The sequence below is a fragment of the Chanos chanos genome, chromosome 6 (assembly GCF_902362185.1).
Source record: "Chanos chanos chromosome 6, fChaCha1.1, whole genome shotgun sequence".
NCBI classification, from domain to species: Eukaryota; Metazoa; Chordata; class Actinopteri; order Gonorynchiformes; family Chanidae; genus Chanos; species Chanos chanos.
In genome coordinates this window covers 11220153-11234519 of record NC_044500.1, presented here as the reverse complement: position 1 = coordinate 11234519, position 14367 = coordinate 11220153, and positions in this window count along the sequence as shown.

Here is a 14367-nt window from a genome sequence, read left to right as displayed (position 1 = left end):
CTGAACTTGTAGAAAAGCTACAGTTCTCTGCCTTTAAGAAGGTGTAGTGAGATTTATGTACTTTTTTCTTTTATTTATTAGGCTGAAGGAGAAATGATGTGATTGAATCACATCACATTACATTAAATATATAAATATATATATATATATATATATTTTTTTTTTTCTCTCTCTCTCTTGAATTGCAGGCACTGTGATATTTACGTGTTGATAGATTTGTGGTGATTTTCCAAGTTTGTGCTAACCTTTTTTTCAAAATATCTCTCAATGTATTGATATCTGATGCCTTTAAGTTTGACAGAATAGCCTATTAGCTTCCCACTACCTCTCTCCTCCTTTTCCTCCTTTGCAGCTGAGACGTTTCTCTCTCTCTCTCTCTCTCTCTCTCTCTCCTTCTCCAGCAGCCTTCTTCTCTGGTCACTGTGTCCTCCAATCTAATGCTGTTATATACTCACATGATGCTCATAACCCCTGCTTCCATCTATTGAACATTTAATTTGCTCTTAACCCCTGTTGCTCATCCAAACCTATTAGCACCACAAAGTGTTGCCTGATTTATTGAGGGTTGTACATTGCAATTTGTTTGGGGTTTTTTTTTTCTTTCTTTTGTCATTTTCTTTCAATCATATTAATTTGGGAGAACATATTCAAAATTGCAAGAAATGTTATTTATTGCTCTCATATCAGCGAGCAGTCGTCATAAGAGTTCATACCCTAGATCTTCATGCACATCAAGGACACTGCAACTTTTAGAGTGGGTTGCATAAACTCTATTGGACGTAATTGAGCAGTAAATCAAATTCATGGAGTCATGAACCATATGAATATGAATGGCTTGTCTTGAAATAGACGTAAGACTAAGATGATTCCAAAGAGGAAGTCTTAAATTGTTCCATTCAACAAGCCCAAAGCTTTATATTTAGGTATATAAAGAAAGGTCTGTCGGTATGGTGGAGTGTGCATAAGATTAGATGCAGTTGAATGGTAAATTTTCAAATGTCAAATGGTTATTTTAATCACATCAAAATACTATCTGACTACTCGTGTTTGATTGCTCACTCTAATTACAGCGTGGCATTTCGTTATTTTATTTTTTTTCCCCACGGGTTGATTACGTAAATTGTACATACAGATTAATGAAAGAACTACTTTGTATGTTCAGTTTGGATTTCATTTGTCTAAAGAGGGTATTGGATGTCAACACACAGATTTATGTAAAGAATACACTGTAAAATTGTATGTGCAGGTCACTCATTTCAAAATGAGAAATGTGTCCAAGAATTCATTAGCGAAGAGTTCCTTCTGTCTGTGAGAGGACAGATTCTGGTTCTGTATTGTATACGACTGCTTTGTACATTTTTTGCAGGTGATCTCATCTATGCATCCTTGTAATGTTTTTTTTTTTCGCCTTTTTGATTTGTTTTTACCGATGACAAAATGTTTCATGTATCATTGATCTGTGGCAATGTTATGTTAATGTCATAAAGTGTTTGCTTCAAATAGTTCAATTGAAGTGTGTGTATATATATATACATATATATATATATATATATATATATATATATATATGTATATGTATATGTATATATATATATAAAATATGTGTGTGTGTAGTTGAGGTGATAATTTACATGCAAAGCTTTTTGTAAACCGACACTGTTATTCTTGTATTTAGCAGCAGTTTGTAGGAAAAAAATAGAAAACATAAAAACACAAAAAACCTTTCATCTAAAAAACACATTTTGAAAAAAACAAAAACAAAAAAAAATGTATTGATGATCCTCATTATTGGAGTTTGGACCAATTTTTATAGAAGAGAAAATATAAATGAAGATATTGCACTTGCACAGTAACTTTTAGATTTTTTTTTTTAAGTGCTCTTCACAGAGAGAAAGAAGTGAAGATACCCTATTTTAAAACAAACTGTTACATTTCTTATCTTATGTACAGAAATGAATTGATTTGCAATCAGAATATGATATAAACTAATTGTGCAATTTGTTTATGTACTAGATAACATAATAAATGAGCAGTTATTTGGATGAGAGTGCGAGAGAGAGAGAGAGAGAGAGACATTTTATTGTTTGGAACTAATGGATAAGCCAACGTACCAATACTGACATATGTACCTGTAATTTAGTCCTTACCTATGCTTGTTGGCAGTGAGCAACATTTCTTGTCGATAGCCAAACTATGCGATAAATGTAAGACCCTAAGTGTGCTTCTGAAACAATTGCCTGATGCACTTGTATGACCATACAAGAACAGACTGTGTTTCCGCTGTACGAAGCCATATGTGTATATAAATTATGTTACATAAAGGAGAATCAAACTGGCCTTGTTTTTATTTTTATTTTTATCTTATCTTATTTTAGTGTAGTTTATTTGCCATCTCGAGGACTTTTAGGGGAAGCAGGCTTTCTCATAACTTTAATGACAGAGTGGTACTTTCTTAAAATCCGTGCTGTTGACAAGTAACATGGTTTCATGTTCCCTCCCAGGTTATAACATTCCCAAGGATATCTGCATCTCCATTTAGGCTCTTCTGAGTGATCTGTGCTTACATGTATTTCAGCATATCGAGTTATTAAACCCAAAGAAGCATTTTTTGAATAGGCATTTTTAGATAGGTTCAGATGCTCTTGCGCTACGACTCATTAATCGTACGTCAAGAATTGTTTGGATAGGAAGAAATTTTTTTTTCTTCTTTGAGATGCATTGAATTTTTTTTTCCCTTTGATCCTCAATAGGTGTAGATAAGGAACTTTTTTTTTTTTCAAAACAATATTTGAAACAACATCCTACGCACGTGGAAGTGTTCAGCCAATAGAAAGATCTATCAGGGAAGTAAACCAAACAAGTTTATCTACTCTGAAATGTTCCTCCCACTCAGCTCTGTTTCACTGAACTCAATCACCCCTATTCTACCTATTCTAGCCGCCCCTTCACGGCTCCTCTTTGGCTCTACCTCATTGTGGCAGAGATATTATCAATCAAGGGGGTTCAAAGTAAGACGTAAAGCCAGATGTAACTGTAGCGAATAATCGTGTGAAAAGCCAGGAGAATCTCAGGCGAAGGATAGGATAAAGACTTGAGGAGAATATTTGCAGTCTTAACAATCACTAGCCCCCCCCCCCATCGCCCCAACCACATTACTCCACAACTGGATATAGAGTTTCTGTTTTGGCTTCTGCTTCCAGCTGAGGCTCACTGCTGGATCAGTCCCAGCGTCAAGTTCCAACTTTCGTGCCTCACAGATTCCAAGTGAACACTTATCTAACCAGAGGCTAGCGCAAAAAAAAAAAACAAAAAAAAAAAAACGTCATTTGCTTCTTAACGTCTAGCGTAAGCAGGGAAATTGCCGGAACGTCTCACGGTTCAACTGAGGACTCTATTTCGTTTTAGTAGAGAACAGGTGGGAAAGCTCAACATTAAGTTTTAGACTGAACTTCTTAACCCCCTCTCTCTCTCTCTTTTTCTCTCGCTCTCCCTCAAATCACGCTTTTTCTTCTCTCTCTCTCCCTCCTTTTTTTTTTTTTTTTTGTTCCGAGCGCTGCAGTGTGGTCCAACGTTCTCTTTAAATGGCGTGTGTTGACAGAGCGAAGAACGTAAGGGGAGGAGGGAAAAGAGAGAAGGAGAGGGACAGAGGGCACCTCCCCACACACCCCCCCCACCCCCCCTCCGGAGGCCCCTTGTGAGTGGACTACTGAGGAATGCAGTGTGCAGGGTGTGGACAGCTGCCAAATGTATATGCAGTCATTCCGTTTCCCTGGGCATTAGGCGAGGCGTAGGGGAGGGAGAGGCTACGTCGGGACACCGATGCCATGAAACCTCTATACAAAGCATATCGCTCAATCTCTGTGCTTTTTTTTTTTTTTACACGCTCTCTTTCTGTCTCCCCGCGGCTCCCGTTCGATCTGACCTTCTTTTCAGAAGGTCCGGCGCTGAGACGGAAAGCCTTATCTCACACTCGTCTTTTCATAACAAAATTATTATTATCTAAGGTTTTAAATTTAAAATAATAATAATTAAAGAGAAAAAAAAACAACAACAAATATCCACAGGCTATCTGTACTGACAGTTAAATTTAGAATGTGATGTTAGTGAGATTTACAGCAGTAAAAAAAAAAAAAATGATGATAAGATGCTATTATAAGATGGCTAGAACCGACACACTTGAAGGCATTGTACCAGATGGCATGCTTAAGAAACAATGCAATGCATAATCATGGTTGTTACAGTTTCCTAAACACTGCTTTAATGCCTTTGGCTTTGGGTACAGATGTTTTGCTGTCTGGCGTTTCCAGATATCGTCACAATGTGTAAATATTATTCAAAGTTTCTCACAAAAAAAAAAAAAAAAAAAAAGCTTATATCATATACCTCAGGTTTCCAGTGATTTAACTCCAAATAATAAACAATCTCTGAATCGTTCCTAAATTACTTTTGTTTTAAATATTGAAGGCAAAAGCAACGGTTTAAAGAGAAAAAAAAAAGAAAAAAAAAAGACGGTTGCCAATTGCTGCCTGGACGGACGGCACGTTTTTTTCTCTGTGTGGTCCTGTGTGTAGTGGGAGAGGAGAATAATGCACCCAAGCCCCAGAGAGGTGTAGTGTTCCCTTGGATGGCAGCGTGGTGTGTGCCTCTGTGGCCCTCAGGGGCCTTCAGCAGGATAAATGAGCCACTGTGGGGCAGAGTGGCAAGGGGCCCAAGTACTGTCCTGTACTGTCCTGCTTCTAAAGTCATCCCTGACAAACAGCCAAAGGCCCTGACAGGGAGGAGCAGATTGAAAACCCAGGAAAGATGAGACTTCCATACACAGTTTAAAAAAAAAAAAAAAAAAAAGGAATGAGAAAGAAAAGAAAAGAAAGAAAAGAAAGGAGAAGAAAAAAGAAAGGAAAAGAAAAGAAAAGAAAAAGAAAGAAAAGAAAAGGAAAAAAAGAAAAGCATAATGCCGTTTTGTGTCGCAACTCTATAACTTGTCTGCGTCTTGCCTAGCTGATGTTTACAAGATTAGTCTTTGGTGGAAGTGTGTCTTGTGGCGGGAAGCCAGTGGATGATTGACTCTTCATCCTGTCACACCATGTGGAGCTGCTTATGGGCTCTGACGTTTCAGTCTGCCCCCAAAACACTGCTGCTTTGAGGAGAGTGAACATGACTAACGAATTCATCAGCCCACTTGAAAGAAAGGGAGAGAAAAGCGTGAGCGAGCGAGCAAGAGAACGAAAGAGAAAGAGACGGGGGGGGGGGAAGACAGAGAGAGTGGGAGAGAGAGTGGGAGAGAGAGAGAGAGAAAAGGAGAAAGAGAGAGAAACAGAGAGAGGAGAGAGGAGGCAGATGTAGTTAAGTTGTTGTGTGAGCGGAGCAGATTTTTTTTTTCTGAGACTGTCTTTATGATTGCCGTCCTTGTGTGACTCCCCCGTCAGCCTTAGAAAAGGAGTCAGCAGCAATCGTGGAGGAGGCTCTGTGTTCTATCGTCTGTTTCCTTCTGAGTCACTCTAGAACGTACTTTGAGAATCACTCTAGAATGAACTTTGAATGGATTGGTGGGCTGCAGAGATTTGCATATATATAATTTTTTTTTTTTTTTTGGATAAGTCACTATGGAAAAGGTGACTGTTTCTCAGAATTTCTTAAATGAACAGGACAATGCATCATATTCAAATTTCCTCTGTCGCAAGCCTTTAAGCACCATACCTCTTTGGCTGTTGACACAAAGGGGAGCCCTGTGTCCAAAAATAAAGATTGATGATTCTCACAGAAAGAGTGACTCACAGATGTTAGAAAGAACCCTGTGATGAACCTGTACTCTATATAAATCAAAGGGTTTTTTGTTTTGTTCTGTTTTTTGAAGGTGATGGTTTCAAATGTCACAACTGCGGAAGCGTCACTCGTTTTCAGATTATTGAAAAAAAGAAAAAAAAAAAGTTTAACTCTGCCTCATTTGGATCCTGCGTTCAATGGTAGATTTGGAAATCATATAGTTCACGTTAGTTCGTATCAGCGCCAATGTATTGCAACAATTGTCATATTTTTGGTGTATTTATTCGCCTCTGGGTATATACTCCTTGCTCTCCTTCCTTTACGAATATTGTTCGAGCGTATTCTCGGCGAGCTCTGAATTTAGCGCCTACTTAATAAAACGCAGCTGTGATTGACCTTCTTCCACATATTTTCATTATTTTCCTGCCGCACACATCAAGAGAAAGGGGGAAGTAGAAAGCTGAAGAAAGGAAAAAAAAATGTTGAAATGTCTTGAATGCCTGTATATAATTTAAATTGGTTGTCTGTTAGACGTGCTACATGCGGCCCAGCTGCTGCACTACCATTGTGCAAAAAAATGCCTCATTACTGATAGCTTATGTCAGGCCAAAAAGCATTAAAATGTCATACTAAAAAGCATTCAAATGTAGGGAAAAAATGGGTTTTTTTGCTCGCAAAAAATAAATCGCTTGCTGCGCTTAATCAGAGAAATGACAGGCTTTTTGAAAGAAACAGAGCTCCAGCAATCTGGAGAGATATTCTTAAATCAATGAATCAATGAGAGTGAAAAACAGACTCGCCGCTTTGATCCTGTGTAATGCACTCTGAATTGACTAAAGGACCTGTCATTGAACTCTGACGGCTTTACTTTGCCGCAAATTGAAGCAAATGGAAGGTACACTAGAAAATTTGACTTTCACATGCTTTGGGTCAAGATGTCTCAAATGAATTTACTTTGGTTTCACTTCTGAGAGTAAACAGAGAGAAAGGGAAAGACATGAAAGAAAAGGTCGAATAGAATTGGTGAAAAGAAAAGAAGACAAATTGATTCAATACATAGAAAACGCGGGGTGTTTTCTTTTGGCCGGGCGTAAGACTTCTGAAAAGGCTGTTTGGTTCCCCCTGAGAAAGTGCTGAGACGGTCAGATGTCATTTCACAATGTAATTTCTCGTGTAATTCTTCTGTGTGAGCCAAATACCCCATTTTTGATGGTAACTTCCCGAAAGTTTGATGTGTGTGGTTTGTGGTGTGGCACGCAGATGATGCTGTGTGTTCGCGTGGTAACGTGATGAGCTTTGATCAGAATGACTCATTTGTTTTTTGGCATCTTCAGTGTCTACCTTTCCTGCCTCCTTCTCCTTTCCTCTGAGTGGACCTGATGAATTCTCAATCCAGAAAGCACTCCAGAAAGCAAAATTCATATTTTGTTTTTCACATTTGTTCTTAAACAAGAGTTTAAAAGTAATTACATTAACAACAACAACAACAATAACAACAACAACAACAATAATAGTAATAATAATAATGAAAGTAGTTATAGTAGCAACAAACAAATAAAAATAGGCATTCCAGCACACAGTTATACTAGAGACTGAAGGATGTTAAGATGGCATTGATCAAAAGGGCAGAAATGGTAAACACAGCGTGTGACACTGGTGTGTATGCCCAGGCTATTTCGTCAGTGTATGACAGTGCATTTCTTCATTATCTAAGCAGTTCAGGGTCACGGAGTTTCTTCAGGGGAAGTGAAAGCAGTCGTATTGTCTCAACCAAGTACAAAACATAAATTTAACTGTCTTGAATTATATGAGATAAATGAATGATTTCTTCCTCAACTGTACAAAAACATATTTAATGAAGCTGAGCAACAATGGAGGAACAACGAGCAATAGACATGTTTCTAATAAAGGAAATTACCATCCAAAGTGTTTGGTTTATGTTGTATTTATACTTATGTATAAATCTCCATACTGCTCCTTTGTACATTTCTATCTATCAGTCAGTCTATCTATCTATCTATCTATCTATCTATCTATCTATCTATCTATCTATCTATCTATCTATCTATCTATCTATCTATCTATCTATCTATCTATCTATCCATCTATCTATCTATATTTACTTTGCATTTCAAGTGAATTTTTCCAGACTGGAATCTATAGCTGTCACTTCACAGTAGCAATTTTACGATTTTCATACGATGAAAAAAAAGCTGCACGCAATTAGGCGGCCGAAGGGGAGGTGTGTTCTGCACCGCTCGGGATGACTTATCAGCCGAGTATGATGATTATACGTTTGCTGGTCGCGATTGGGAAAAGTTGGGGCAGACACTGGCAGAATCATAGGTGGTGCTGTGCCACCGAGACAGCACGAGTCTTGTGACGAAACTCTATTTTTAAACAAAGCACAGTACTGCCCATCTGTCAGCCACCAGCATATAAACACCATGTTGGCATATTCTTCTTCTTCTTTTTTTTTTTTTTGTTTTGTTTTGTTTTTCCTTGTTTTTGTTTTTTCTTTTTTTTTTTAAACCGGTTTATTCTGATTTATTTAGTATCGGAATCGGTTTAGAGCGGTAAATGAGGTAAAAGGTGTTGCACTCAAAAAAAAAAAAACGTCACAAGGCAGCGCTTAGGTTTGTGTTGAACTTGTTGAAATGAACATGATGTTTTGTTTTTTTGTGGTCCATGCTGTTTTATGCAATGCCTCTTTTTGTCCTAAAACAAATCTGTACACAATCATATGGTAGAGTAGGTTTCAAAGCAAGAGCCATGAATGATTAATTAGTACAGACCGTTTAGTAAATTAATTATACAAGACTTGGTTTAACAAGATGCAAAATAACTGACAATCATACTGACTATGCTGAACACATTATTACGCTCATTCATTGCTTCTGGTGATGTTTTTTTTCTTTCCCCTCTCCCTCTCTTTCTGTAGGGCACATAAAAAAATATATATATATTCTTTGAAAGAAATTAAAAAAAAAATCCTCTTGATCCTTTATCAGCGACAGTGCATCTCTCTTTGCTTTGTGCAAAGCCTTTGACTCACACAGAAAGTTATGAAGATATTAATGAGAGCATTAGATTCTGTTCCCACTCCAGTGGTATAGGCTCTAGCAGTGAAAGGTCCTGTGTTTGTTTTTGTATGAATCAGGAACACATGGCTGTTACCTGAGCTTATTTCTAACACTCGCACTCTCCACGTGGGTGGGCCAGGATTGAAAACAACACCTTGTAGTACTGGAAAACAACAGTGCAGCATGTTTGTACGTGCGTGTGCGTGTGTATGTATGTGTGTGTGTGTGTGTGTGTGTGTGTGTTTGGACCAGTGCTTCCTTCCTTTGCTGTTGTTGATCCATTTCACTCTGTTCCATTCAGTCAACTAGAATCATGCCCTCTGAAAGGAACAACAACAGCAACCAATAACAAACGCCCGGGTGTAATAACATCTTTATTTACGGCCAATAAGAGGATATAACTTTCATCAAAACCCCCATTACCTACGGTAGGCTCGACACGTAAATGTAAATGTTATTTTGCCTCCAGTGAAATAACATCGGAACCTTTCTTATGTTGTGTATGTTTCTACTCCACAAATATGTTTTTGAAAGTAGATTCTGAATATGGTAACAACCTAACATCTTATGTAATGTTGTTACAATTAAAAGGACCAAGGATCAGATCCTAAAGAGACAGATAAATTCTTTAACAGATTTGTTATGAAACCTGTTAGATGATGGAAGTTCTCTGCCCCAGAGGCTAAAAACGCGATCAGATTTCTGCAAGTCATGTTGATCAGTTTCACTACCTCAACAGTATTCCAGTAAAGCAAAGTTAACTGTGTCTGTTTTAGAAGGAAGGCAATTTACAGTCAATGATAAAAGTACAAACTTTATCAAAATACCCACTTATCAAAATTTCCAGTTTGTTCACATACATTTCCTCTGTCTTTTTGAACCGAACAAATTGAAGCACATGACATTGACAATATCTGTGTCATTTGGTCATGCAACTATCTAGAAAATCATGTTGTTTGACTCTCTCATTATTGTCAGTAATCTGGAAATTTTTAGAAACTTAACATATCACAAATATGCTGACATACATGGTTTGTCATGAAATGAATCATGTACTTTGAGAAGCATGGGAGCGGGGGGGGAGGGAGGGGGGGTTATAGTGACCGAATAATGTTTCAGTAATATCCTGGAAGAGATTCAGCCCATCTGTCAGGAAAACTCTGCCGTCTCAGCAGATCTTTAACCATAAAGGGAAATCAGACTTTACCAACGTTCAGCCTTAAAAGAGTCTTTTAGGGTCAAAAACCATCACGGGCCGTCTCTCGGACCAGCGTGGCAAAACGGAAATCTAGTATGCACACCCAGAACTTTTTTTTTAATCATGCAGTTTATGGGCTAGAAAATTTACCGGGGGTTTTCACAGGGCCTAACACGGAGTCCGTCGGTGCCCGTTTACACCCCCCCCCCCCTCCCCCTGTGGACTGCAACAGCTAGGCCTAATCCCTGAGGAATTCTATCAGTGTGGGATTTGGGAATATGTCCTCAATACCAAGGTTTAAGCAACAGAGAATAAGACAGCGCCTAATGATTACCTCATTAGCAAGCACTGGGTTTTCAAATTCATTTTAATGACAGTGAGACGTCCACACTAAACATCATAACACATGACTACTTAACTGTGCATGTTTTGGACCCTAAGGAGCTGCTCTACTAGCAGGCAGTCAATACACATATACATATTCATATACGTATCAATACATATCGGGAGCCACGGATGCTTCCAAACAGAAAACAAAACAAACGGATGTATCCATCTTATTGTCTGATGAGAGCATAGCTTCTTTATGGGTGCTGCTACCCCGGGGGGAAGGTGTGCAGGACTTGCTCACCAGGGGGTTTCGGGTCTGCTACCCTTGCAAGGCTGCTTTGTGGCAACATCTTCTGTCAGTCTAATGTCTACAAATGAAATCGAGTCAAGTCGGAGGAGAGGAGGTTTCCGAGCCAGCGTTCCACGGATCCACTGGGTTTTGCGGGAACCGTCGTATGTGTTCTGTGAGTTCTGCCTTAATGACTATTGGTCATGCTGGCGAGGAAAGCCAGGCCGTGCGCGCCGCACAGTTGGACGTGATCCGCCTGTAATTCGGGAGACGGACAGAAGCGCGGTGCCAGGGAATTAAGAGAACCCAACTACAGGGGATGTTTTAATTTGTGCTGCCATGTGCAAAGGCATGCCCCCCCCCCCCTTCCCCAGCACTCCCACACACCCCTAGCACAGACTCACCACGCCACTCTGATCGGCGGGCCCATCGTATACTTAGAACTGGGTAAGGGGAGATCAGCAGAAATTAGAGGTATGGGATCAATTGCTTGTTGTTTGATTGATTTTTCAATGTGAGACAGCTTGATCAAAGCCATTAGGTTTTAAGGCTCAAGAAGGGTTGTTTCAAATGAGACCCATGATTCATCAAGTAGAACCTTAAGAGAAAAAAACAAAACAAAACAGAAAGAAGATTAGGTATATCTTTTGAATTATTGTTGCTGAACGTTGGAAAAAGAAAAAAATGGCAATCAACAATAGCATCGATAAATTACTTCTTGTTATTTTCTGAAGCAGACTATTACCCGGGGAGTTGTTTTTTTTGTTTGTTTTTTGTTTGGTTTTTTTTTTCAAATTTCCTGAACAAGCATCTATTCTTGCTCTACTGATCATTACACAATAAACATATTTTCTAATGTTTATTACTGTCAAGGTGTGTACAAGTGTTTTCATCGCAGCAACTCGTGCCAAAAAAAAACCCGCTTCCGAAGATCGTAACTTTCTATAATGGCTGGCATGTTTTAATGCATGGTTGTGTCTTTTTGTACATTCTCAAGAAAAGGGAAGTTGAATAGAGGAGAAGTAACCACAACAAAGCAATCAAGTCTAATCCTTCAACAGGAAATGAGCAAGAAATATTTTTAGACTCTATTTTTTAGAAATATGAGTGCTGATTGAAATACTGAGGAAACCAAAACGGACACACACAAAAAAGCATGGAAAATGGACAACGGTGTATAAATTATTGTTGTTGTTTTTTTTTTCTTTTGGAGAGGGAAAGATGGAGAAGGGGGAAGAGTGAGGAAAGAACAATAAACAAACTTAAGGTTTTTAAAGAAGTTAGTAACACGAGCCCATGAAAATAACTGTACAGAACTCTGAATCGTGAACTTCAAAAAACTTCCCTGTCCATAGAACCATCCTTTCATCTGCAATTCACAACCGACTACTAATGTGGTACTGTTCGAAAAGAAAAACAAGTCCAATAATTGTCTGTATCGACTGAAAAATAATACTGATTCATGCTGTGATTTTGCCCTCTCTTTTTACTGATGGATGTGACTAGTTCTCTGTAAGTGGATCAGTTGCACACAATGCTTGATAAATGCTTAATCTCCTAAGTAAATGACTACTTAAGTCTGCTTTAAGACGCCCTTAATCAGGACTGAGAGGATCCAGTGGGAAACAGCAGCAGCCAGACTCGATGACTTGGCCTCGGACTGGGAATAGGGCCGCATTGCCACGGTGACAGATTCCCATGAAAACCAAGCGAGTGTTCGGCGGGCTGGGGATCTTAGGAGAAGAAGGGCAGCGCTGGGACCACAGATCAAGTCATTTAAAAAAAAAAAAACCCACAATGGGGACACGCAGAACTTTTTTTTTTTTTTTTTTTCAGAGCTTTTTTGGAAGATGCTCCAAAAGGCGCGGCGTTCGTCGACCACGTCAGTGCTGTTTCTGTGCCCGCTGCCGAGAAGGGATAAGATATGTTCATTTGCAACAGATGGGCCATTTCTCAGGCTACGCTGCAATAATTTCACTGATTTATTTATTTTTTTCTTCCTTCCTTCTCCACAACACAACTTAAACAAAAATTCAACCAGTTCCATTTAAACGTTCGACATAGCCGATAAAAAAACCAAAAACAAAACGGTATAATCTTGTTCTTTCTAAAATAACATCTTTCAATATATTTGAAACCTTATCTAGTGGAAAAGCAGAGAAAAAGAAAATAAAAGAGAGAGAGAGAGAGAGAAAAAGATGTTTTAGCCTCTAGGCATTCTATGGTTAGTTTCCACGGCGAGGCTTATCCGTTGTGAGCATCCACGCCTGGGAGAACCAGGCAGGGGAAAGACCTGGTGCTCTAATTAGTAAGCAGGGGAGAGGATGCCAATTAGTAGTACCAAGGTAGGAGGGAGAGGACTGCCAGCAGGGACTTGTTATGTGTAAAGCAGAGACAAGTCAGAGGTGAACATCCAGGGCTTAATCAGGATAACCTTCCAGAGTCAGGAGTCCACAGTGACAGACCCCTACTGCCAGATTCTGTCCTGATGGAAAAGACGAACAGGAGTCAGAACAATAAGATTTTCGTGATGATTTTGCTCCATGTTTTGCTACACGCTTGATATTTTTCGCTACAGGCTAGCTTACAGTACAAAACAGAGGCTCTAGTAATTCTACTGTTTTTGTCAAGAGAGAGCCTCTCTTGAACATTGGCAACTGATGTCTTCAAAATACTTGGCTCCACACCGAAAACACATTTCTTTTTCGGTTGAATACTGAGAGCGAGGCTGTTAAAAGCAGTGATTACTCAGATTGTCTGTGTATCATCACTCAGCAATCGTTACTCAAGACTGTCAGAAGTCATGTGTGTAAGACCGTGTTAATGCTACCATAGGTGAAATCTAATGAAGGGGGAGGAAAAATACAGATTTTCACACTGGGAGAAACATCTGACACGTTGGTGTGATCCCAACTCCAATATAAACAGTGTTGATTGTTAAAAATGAGATCTACATGAGAGCCACAAAATCAGAGAATTATAAGTCACAGAATGTTGTCATTAGCCTGTTAAAATAACCTCTTCACCTCTTTTCAACATTCACAAAATGAACTTAAGTCCTTTGACTGTGTGGCCCAAAGTAACATTAGTTTTCTGTCTGTGTTGATTTGATACAAGGGGATTTAATTTTTTTTTTTTTTTTTAAAGGGGAATGAGTACATTTGGAAAGAATGCTATCAACTCCCATTACTAGAAATGACAAGATTTTGGAATACCACTGGGGCTGTGGTTTAGGCCACATGAGGAAGGCTGCGTTGCCCTAATGTAAATTAAATACAAGCACATACCAGCTGTCTGTCTATCTCTCTGTCTCTCTAACACATACCAGAAATAAGGGTTCTAAGTACTGCTAAAATGTAATGACTTAATTTGATGAGTGCATTGTGGGTGTCTGGGTGAAGGGAAGAAGAAAAAAGTGAGAGAGAGAGAGAGAGAGAGAGAGAGAGAAAGTGAGAGAGAGAGAGAGAGAGAGAGAGAGAGGAACTGGGAGAAAGAGCAGGAGAGAGAGTGAGAGCAAGAGATAGGAAGGGAGAGCACTCAGCTTTGCTAATGACTGTGTTCCCAGGAGCCTAATCAAAGATTTGTACATCTAATTGCTGTCAAGTCAGCGCTTGCCACCTGCCATGTCTTGCCACACATGTGCTCATCTCCTCTCTAGGAGCCATTCCAGAACCATCCATCATCCTCACTGAGAGGAGCGACAA